The sequence below is a fragment of the Uranotaenia lowii genome, chromosome 3, assembly GCF_029784155.1.
Source record: "Uranotaenia lowii strain MFRU-FL chromosome 3, ASM2978415v1, whole genome shotgun sequence".
In the NCBI taxonomy this organism is placed as follows: Eukaryota; Metazoa; Arthropoda; class Insecta; order Diptera; family Culicidae; genus Uranotaenia; species Uranotaenia lowii.
Genome location: NC_073693.1, coordinates 103664575 through 103674949, shown reverse-complemented (window position 1 = coordinate 103674949; position 10375 = coordinate 103664575). Strand labels below are relative to the sequence as shown.

The following is a 10375-nucleotide window of genomic DNA, read 5'->3' as shown; positions in this document are numbered from 1 at the left end:
GTACTAAGCTGTGTTTTGCTTGTTAAAATTTTAATGATAGGCAATTGTCAAAACATTCGTCTACAATATGTTTTAAATTGTTCAATTGATATCTTCTTGATATGAAGAAAGGATGCAGAACCAAAATAGTACAAATTATGTATTTCTAAAAAAATAAGATCATTTCTTCAAATTTACTATGAATTGAATAATAATGCTTCAACGAACTTATTTGAATAGATATCTGCATTTTAGGTGATTTCTAGTATTCCAACAGGTTTTAGATCGGTTTTCGAGATTTTCCTCAAGCACTCGGGGATGTTACATTTGAGCAATAATACTTTATCAAACTGAAATTAAATCCACAAAAACGGGCTTTCCATTCAAAAATATTGTTTTTTTCTATCCTTATAGAACATCATTTCTTCAAATTTTTGGACCTTAACGCCAATCGGCTCATCGGAAAAAAAATTTATGCTTGAGATATCAGTTGAACTATTTACAACAAATTTTAGAAGAAATTTTTAACGATTGCCTATCATACATATTCTTACAAGCAAAACACATAGTTGTACTATTCTTGTTTCGCTCACTACTTTCCAAATGGAATTAAAAGAACAGCAAAAATAACATTGAGAATAACTGGATCCAGCCTGAGCAATGGATTGAAGATCAAATGGGGAAAAATGACGAATTGAACGTTCACCCATAAAAAATGACTCCTTAAAGCTTTGGGATAGCGAAACCTGTGGAGATTTTAAAACAGCTAAAAATTTTTAAAAATAGAGTTAAATACTGAAAATCGAAAATTTAAAAAAAAAATCTCAAATGCAAAAAGTTATACCATTCCCATCTTCTACAGTTTGACTTGCGCTCTTTCAACTTATTGAATTTTTGAAAAATTTACCAAATTTTTCAACGAAATACTTCAAACTTTATTTATTCCCTCCTTCAAATTCCCCAAGAAGAATTTGATATGTGTTCCAGTCTAAATTATAACCAAAAAGAATTTAAACATACATGATATCCATTTACTTTTTATAAATTTTTATGAAACTGATAATGCAAAATAGTAATGAATATTTTTCGTTATTAGCCATAATTTAGGAAAATGTGTCACCACACGGGCCAAATAGATGGCTAGTCGGCTTCATAAATCATCATAAATCACATCATAAATCATGTGAGGCATAAATTCCACTTTTATGACCTCCTCTTCCCAATTCGTAACCTCCTATAAAAATTACGTAACGCTGAAAAACGTCCACCTTCAATCTTTAATATTTTTTAAAATTTTGATTTTTGAAGGTTCGAAAAGAGCTTTAACATGAGATTTTAACGTCGGTTTACGATGTAATAGATAAATAGCAACATACTATTTAAACAAATGACGAGGATCAAACTAAACATTGCAAACTTTCTGAATCTTAACCATCGGAGTTCACATCTGACCAGATTGCTTCTTTAGTACTCAACAATGATAACTACCTGTTCACAATGACTGATCAACTTGTATCGAGTAACATTAATAGACGTAGTCATTTTTAAACTTCTCAGACCATGAGGTCCAAAAAGCTTCGATTTATTTAAAACTCATCCATTATTTTCTGCAGAATTATAGGTATCGTTTACATGAATAAATATTCAGTTTTAGGTTTGTATTGAAAAAATCATTAAGCCGGAACAAATATCTAATTCTTCTTTTATTACTTCACCCCCATCCCCTTCGATTTTTTCCGGAGGGGGTAATAAATAAAGTTAAAGGTTGCAAAAAATGATAAATTTTTCGAAATTTCTGACGTTGAAAGAGGTTAAACTGTGAAAGGTGGGAAAGAAGAAGATACTTCTGTCATCGAGATTTTTTCCATATTGTTGATCTAAATTAACTCGATTTTCTATTTTGTTCAATATACAGTTGCGTTAAAAAAATAATGAAATCGCGTGAAGCAACGCACTCGCTTCCAACTTTGATCAGCTGCCATTTCTGTCTGGGTTGCAGTTTTTCAATGAAAATTTCACAAAATCTTGTTCAACTATCCAACTCATATTACACGAAATTTTAAGACTATACTATGACTGAAATAAAAGATTCAGCTATTCTCGTAAAATAGGGAAATTTGAGGTTGCTTCACAAAATTAGCTGTATTTTTAGCAATTTTCCTTGAAAATGTTCTGTCTGCTCTGTTAAAAAAAATTCTATTTCTAAACAAATCAGGAGTGAAGTTTTTATCAATTACCAACATATTTGGTATCAAACATTTTTACATCTTTTGACCAAATTTCAAAAATTTTCAATGAAAATTATCAAAAATACAGCCAATTTCAAATTTCCCTTTTTCACGAGAACAGCTATATCATTTTTTCCAGTCATAGTAAAGTTTTCAAATATAATGGAGTGTTATTTGAACAAGACTTTGTAAAAATTTTATGAAAAATAGGAACCCAGACGAAAATGGAAACTGGTCAAATTTGGAAGCGAGTGCGCTGCTTCACGCGATTTAATTATTTTTTGAACGCAACTTTAAATAGTTTGCAAATTTGTTGCATGCAAGCTTTTGTCTATTTGTTCCTGTTTAGTGAAAATTTGCTAAATTTTTTATTATGAGCCACTCCCCACCCCACCGGGTTCTCCAACTTCGAGTGACAAAAGAAGGATTTCAAATTTGTTCCGGCATAAATTGTTCTGAAAAATCAACCTAATTATACTTTCTTCTGTCTAACCGAGCTTGCCTACGGTTTATGTGCCATTTTTTTATAGTTTAAAAAAAGTTATAGTGTAGTCATTAGGATCAACATGTGATCCGTTGATGTTTTAAACAATAAACAATAAATAAAAATCGTGAACAACTCTGTCTTAACACAGATTTCACTGCTAGTGCCTAGCGAGTAGTTGCTTGCAAAGGACAGGGTGCGCCATCTGGATGTATCCGATTTCAACGTTCGAAAACTTCTCCATTTTTCAACCAATTTTCAAAAATAAACAAAATTCTTTCAGGATATTTTATGGAATTTATTAAAACCAGATTAAGAAAACAAAGTTGATAAAATGACCAGCTCCACCTGATAGGCAATTCCCCAAGTAACAATTTAGGTTTTTAATGCACTCCAGTCGAATTATGGTTTCAAGGTATAAAACCACGTTGGGTTATGTAAGAATCTTTAAAACTCTGATACAACTCTTAGAAGCACTACAAGGCTCTTCTGCAGTAGGTTTTGTAGAGCAAATTATAAAACTTTGGCAAGCCAACTCAACTTCTTAAGTTCTGTATGAATTTTGCTTATAAAATCTATTTATTATATTATTTTCATTTACAAAAAGTTCCGATTTTGAACTTGGTTCACTTTAATAACTTTTAAAACAAATGAATCTTATTCAAATCAAATATAAAAAAAAAAACAAATAAAAAAGCTAAAATTTGTTTGTCACGAATCTGTGAAGAAACTCAATATTATTTTTTCATTCTAAATTTTCGTTACCTGCTATAAGTTAACTTCCGCTTTTAAGTTTACCGCAAATATGTATAAGAAAATTCCGAAACTATAACGGGCTTACTGTAAACTACTCTTTTAAAAAAAGAACAACCGAAAAACAAGATAGAAAAATTGAATTTTCTATTAATCTTTTTTGGTTGTAGTTGTTCAAGATTTTTTAAATTATTTTTTCAACCATTAGGATGCCAAGCACTAGCTGACCCGGTGTGCTTTGCAACACCTTTTAAAATAAGTGAAATTTTTATCAGTAGGTACCTCCAATTGAAATTTTAAAATTGTTCTTTAAAATTGAAGCTGCAATTCCAGCTTCGAACTGCAATACTAAGAAGAATAATTCTAATTTTCGTGAATGATTTTTTTATGTTGAGAAACCTTTTCTAAAGCATGTTTTTTCAATCATTGTTCAAATTCTTAAATTAGTATATACTCTGCCTTTATTTGCTTCAACAGCACTTAAGTTATGCAAATATGTATGTTTCACGTGTAAGGAATTCCCCTCCTCTTCCTCGTCAAATATAGAGAAGGTTTCAAATTAACATAGAAACATTTTTTGTAAATATATAGCATACATGCATAATTTTGGATTATTTGCTCCATTATATTTCAAGTTCTGCGAAGAAATATGTTTAAAAGCCTATCTATTTCTCTCGTCTCTCCTTTGAAAAAGGGATAGATTTCTGTTATGAATATGAGAGAAAGTGTATGAGAGTATTTTTTCTAAATTCTATTTCCTTTCTGTATGGATGGAGGGGTCTCAAATCATCACAGAAATATTTCTCGTACTCTATCCTCCCATGAAAAACTTGCTTTCTTTTGTTGATATAGTATATTTATCTTAATAAAAAAGATTGGATCCTCTCTCCTCCTTTCTCATCTTCCCACAATAAGGAATGAGGGGTATCAAACAAAACCCCTCCATGCCAAATTTATTTCAAATAGGTAATCCAAATCATCATACAAATATTTCACCTACTCAAACACCCTCCAAAGCCAATTTTGGTTCCATTTGCTAGATCAGCTCTCGAGTTATGTAAAAAATTGTATGAGAGTCCCCCCTCCCCCATTCAATTTCCCCTATGGAAGAATGAAAAGGGGGGGTTATCAAACATGCATTGAATCATTTCTTGTTTTCAAGTACTTGCTTACCGTCCCATTTAAAAATTGGTTTATATGCTCGATAAGTTCTCAAGTCAGGCTTAAAAATGTATGAGAATAAGCGAGGGATCTCAAAACAACAAAGAAATATTTATCGTACCCAGAAACCTTACTATGTCGAGTGCAAGTTTATTGTTTGAGATGCGAGCCCCATTTACAATAATTGGAAAGGTTTTTCAAAACAACAAATCATCTAATTATGTCGAAACTCTGTAGTATTAGACTGAGTCGATTTGGGGTCATTTTGGAATTTCTCAAACCTTGGGGTCTAAAAAGCTTCGTCTTGGTCCAAAACTCATCCATGATTTTTTGCAAAATTTTTAAGTAACGTTTACATGAGTAAATTTGAACTTTTAGGTTTGTATGGGAAATTTGAATATTTTGTACTGAAAAATCAACATCTTTTTGATTTCGTCTGTGGAACTGAGCCAGCTGATGGTTTTTGTGCCAATTTATAAAATTCCTAAAGGAAATTTTCCGCTCAACAATTTTGTCGAAGACCGCAACTTCGTATCTAATTAGACAAAAAAGTTATAAGCTGTTTAACAGGGGTATGTCTTTTCGCACTGATTAACAATAAATTCAAGTCTTCTAAGTCAACAATCATGAGATTGAATCCCGGTCACAGCAAACATTTTACACTTTCTGTGAGTTGTTGGTTTTAGCATTTGTATGATGCTAGCCATTATATCCTCGAAAGATGTACACTTCGAGGAAACATCGAGTTTAATTGAGATCCTGTATGTGTTAGAGTTCGTTCAAAAAAACAATTTAAAAATCAAATCTTTTATACAATAATACATTAAATTATCTTATCAAATGAAAAAGAAATTTAACCATGTTTGGAGGTCGAAGGAGTCTTTCAATAAAGTAGTTGTTCCACTGAAAAAAATGTAAAAAACTTTGAAAAAAAAGATAAACAAATTTGTTTTTGTTGATTACATGTATGTAACATTTTCATAATATGAGAGCTCTCATTAATTGAAATGGGGAGAGTCTTTCAATACAACGTATAATTTAATTTCAGCAAAATTTGTTTGCCATATCAATAAGTCATCTCATGAATACAAAACTCTTTAGTCGATTGCGATACGACTAGGGTGGTCTAACCGGTTTTACCGAAACCGGTAAAACCGGTAAAACCGTGCATTTTCCAATACCGAAAATACCGGCTATTGAGACGGTAAAAAACCGGTATTTCCGGTAAATTTTTCACTATTCTTCTGTATTAAAATAAAATTGACACAGCTAAATGTTTAGTTATACCAAATATGTATGAGTGCAAATACTCAAATTTTGTTCAATCAGCTTCAAAATCTAAGCTCAATAAACCTTACTGCAAGGTTTATGTGAGATTTGATTATTGCTAAAACTTGTCGATGTAACTTTTTGGATTTAAGCTATAGTGGCGTTAAAAAGAGCATTGACAAGCTGTCATCTCTCTCTTAGAAGAAATTTTTTTTTATGAAACATTACACATTTCAGTTCAGCTATCGAACAAACGCTCCACGACATTTAAATACTGTTCAAGTGTACAATGACAGAAGAAAAGTGCTACAGCTACAAGAAATTAAAGATTGCTTCACAATAATCACTGTATTTTTCATTGAAAAACTGTTTTTTGGTCAAAAGATGCAAAAATAATTTAACTATAAACAGGCAAATTTTATCAAAATCATTCTAAGCGGTGCCGGGCTTTCAAAAATTTAAATTTTAAAACCAAAAGATTAGAAGCTTCCTACTTTGTTTTAAAACATTAAATGTTTTAACACAGTCAGTCAGTTAAACACATGTTCAAATGTTTGTAAGAAATTTATCTATCAATATTTTCAAGGTAATTGATGGGACTCTGTTGTTTTTATTTTTAACGCTGTTGAAGCATTTTCTTTTTCCTGACAAATCAGTAACAAAGTTTTTATAAATCTGTAACAGTATTGTAATTAACAAAACGCATGGATCAGATTCGAACAACTATATTTATTGCTGAATTTTGACTGGATATTGAAAACATTTTTATTCCTTTTCGTTCTTTTTAATGTTAGAAAGACAAACTGAACGCGATCTCGACCTAGGTTGCGGGGAAATCTCTCGTATTTTGGACAACAACAATTCCGTTAGTCAACATTGTCACAGTGTTTTGCCTAATCAAATAACGTAATTTTTTTGCCGTTAAGTCTTTTTGTATATCAAAATATTATTAATTTGTATATCGTTTTCATGAAAGACGTTCTAAAACTTTTTATAAATCTGTAATATCTGTTCTTAATTCTGAATACTGTATTACAGAGTACAGGACAAAAATTCGTTGAATATTATATGAAACTTCTATAATTTCTGCAACCTCACAGCGAAATAATAATAATGAAATGACGATGATAAATATTATGATTATCATCAGGATGATGATAGATTTATGAAAAAGGGATAATAAGGGAAGACACAATACCATATTTTAAAATCGAAAATGGTGCTAAATCTATTGCTCAATAAATTCTGAGCATTTTATGCCATTACTAGTGCAATTAGACGAAACATTTTCATGAATTCGATATGTTTTGAAAAATACCGGTTTTACCGGTTTTATCGGTTTTATAAATTTCAAATACCGAAATACCGAATTTGAAAAAAACCGGTAAATTCGACCACCCTAGATACGACTTGCATTTGTAAAGTGTAAATAAATTGTCCGACCGAATAACTTCTATAAAACTTTTATAGTCTATAGAAGATTTCGTTTCTTCTAAAGGTTTTATAGACACCACAAAAAGTTATTTATTTGCCTGTTTATAACCTAAACGACTTGTATTGACCTTTTAAGAACACGAATGCTTAGAAGCAGCTTGAAATGGCTTCTATAGATCGAAACAGGGTTTTACGATAGTATTTTATACCAGTTGTATAAATATAGTTTATCTTTTTCAAATATATTAATGTTTTATAAGGCCTTCAAAGGGCAAAATGAAAATCAAATCAGATAAATTTATTATTGTTATATAAGTTGGACATATAATACGTGTATAGATGTCCTGGAGACCAGTTTGATTCATTTTAAAACAATCGTACATCGTTTATAAACTATCTTAAAAGAATCATTAAACCAATCTGGATTTTAAGTGTTACTTGGATCAGCTCTTTCGCGCAGTGCTTTAATTCGTCCTGTTATCAAATGGCGCTTTCCTCTTGCCTTTGATGATGCATTAAGGTCATCTTTGACCAATCGTTGCATGGAAGAATCCGAGATATTCGATAGATGGCCTACAGCCACCGTAATTTGCTTGGGAGATTTTTGGCTCGAAGCAAATTGGTCTCTTTCTCTTATGTGTACATCTTAGCGACCGATACGGTATACAGTACGACTGCATTTTTAACGTCAATTGACGAATGTGGGTGAGAGCTATAAAAACTCAAAAAAAAATTCAAAAATTTTCAATTACAACCAAAAGACTGCTAAAAATTCTCACATTATTTATGGGTCATACTGTACAAAAGTCAAAAATGAACAATTCTAGCGAGAATCCATATCAAAGGAAATTTGATTAGTGACCCTTTGATGCTATTTTTTTCATTCTACGATCAATTGGTTCACTTTTGGAATGATAACAGTTCATCTAAGTCCGGAAAAGTGAATTCACGTCACGGTAGAATGTGTCTGTGTCTGTAGTAAAATAAAATCTGTCTCCAGATTCTAAGTTACTCAAGCTTTAAAATGCATCAGTTCTAAGCTCAAAGTGAAGGTAAAAGCATACGTTCCTGTTATTTAGTTACGGTATTATAGGCCTCCAAGCCAGCAGATATCGAACAGTGCTTCAAGCTAATATTAATTGATGGTCCGGTTGGTACCAATGATAATGTGATAACAAAGATATTATTGGTGACAATACAGATTATCGCCCGGATACTTAAATAATCTACGGTTACGGCCAGGCTAACGATACGGACTATCTGTGTGGAACCAGAAGTTAGAATCCATTGAGGGGCCATTTCCTTAGTGTTCTCTCCAGCTAGGGTATGCAAATGGAGCAGTCTAGGGGTAAACACTCATATGTTGAGTATGCAAGGATCTATCCAGCGGAACAAAAAGTGACAGTTGCCGCCTTTTTCAACGGACTAGGTTGTCATCTTCATCGCTAGCAGATATGATAACTTGGCTGATGCTTCCATCAACACACTCGAGGGCCACCAAACCGATCCATTTGCTGCCGGCTGTCTGCCACCTTGGGCTTAAGTATTCTACACCCTAACTAGACAGACAGAAAGTCAGCCAGCCAGCCAGCCAGCCATTTGGTGGCAAACGTCGAGAAAGAAATAAATTTAAATCCATAATGAAAAGGAAGTGAGCGAGGAAGTTACATAGGTACGACGAACACGGGACTCAAGAAGCTATTAATAGCTATGGATTTTTTTAATGCCTCTGCCCCTCATTCTGATCCGGGGAAGCCTGAATCAGTTGTGCTAGTTTCCGATGTTCTTTCGCTGCTGGAACCTTCCGCTTTAGTGTGTTAAGCCAACCAGCATGTTGAAGTACCACCCTCGGCACAAAGTGTGCTTTATTTCTCGTCCAACGATTATTCTTCTGGTCGGATGGACAACCATCATATTATTGGTCTGGGATGGGACGATCAAGCTACTGAATTGGAATGATTATGAAGAATTCTTTTTTTATGATTCAGTACCTATAATGTTATACAAAATTATCATTCCATTTTACCAGCCAAACTAGATACGTCTATTTTGAAAACTTTGTGCGACCTCAAAAGGATCAGATACCAGTAGAAAGAATTACAGTTCCTTGGAGTCGTAAAGTTAGTTTTACACTACCGTATTACATTCCCATATAATTTGAACTTTGTCTCTAGGATGGTGCTGCAGCAAGAACGTGCCTTCACATTTCATCGGTGACGAAAACGGAAAAACGGCACCAAACATACTCAGTAAGTACGACGACGACGACGACGATGACGGTGATATGGATGATGATGTTAATATTTACATTGCCCATCAGCAGCTGTTATCGTGTGTTCAGAAGTCTGCAGCCGGAAAAGTAACACCCAGCCATTAGTGTTATGAGGGGTGGATTTTCACGTTGCACCAGAATCCAGCAGAAGGATTCCCGGACGGAGACACAAACCTGGAAAGAGGAGTTGCCGGAGTGGAAATGCCAGGAGTGACACCGATCACGTCCTCTCACGTTTGCCACTCCAAATCTTCTCTACAAAGAGGATTTAACTTCGGTTTAGAACGGAACCGAGAACCGAGAGAAACGATGATTAGCTCCAAACAAGTCAAAGAAAGTCTCGTTGCTGCAACGAAACACCGGATCAGATCTATCGATGAGATCAAAAGTTACGCGAGGTACAATATTTCAGGCATGAACCTAGAAATGCGATTTCTATAGAATTTTGGACGAGTGTTTTCATAGGAAAAGCCTATTTTATGTTTAACGACCAGTAAATCTATTTCAACCAAAAAATCAAAACAATATCGCGAGATTAGGATTTCAAAATACAAATGGATCATTTATTCCATTTATCCTTTCTTCATGCTTTAGCCAAACATTTTTTGACTGATTTGTGGATGGAAACGATATTGTTCTCATGAATCGTCGAAAATTCTATAGAAATCGTATTTTTAGGTTCATGCCTGAAATATTGTACCTCGCGTAACTTTTGATCTCATCGATAAAACTTTTCAAAAACTTCAGACATGCTAGCTTTATATTTCAACATTGACTCTGCAAAATTTCAACAAA

General features: G+C 33.1%; 1 protein-coding gene across 5 annotated transcripts in view; it reads right to left on the bottom strand.

The window, feature by feature from the left end:
* LOC129751349 (serine/threonine-protein kinase NLK) overlaps positions 1–10375 on the bottom strand; it is a 306036-nt gene that overhangs the window by 215430 nt on the left and 80231 nt on the right. The window lies entirely within an intron of this gene.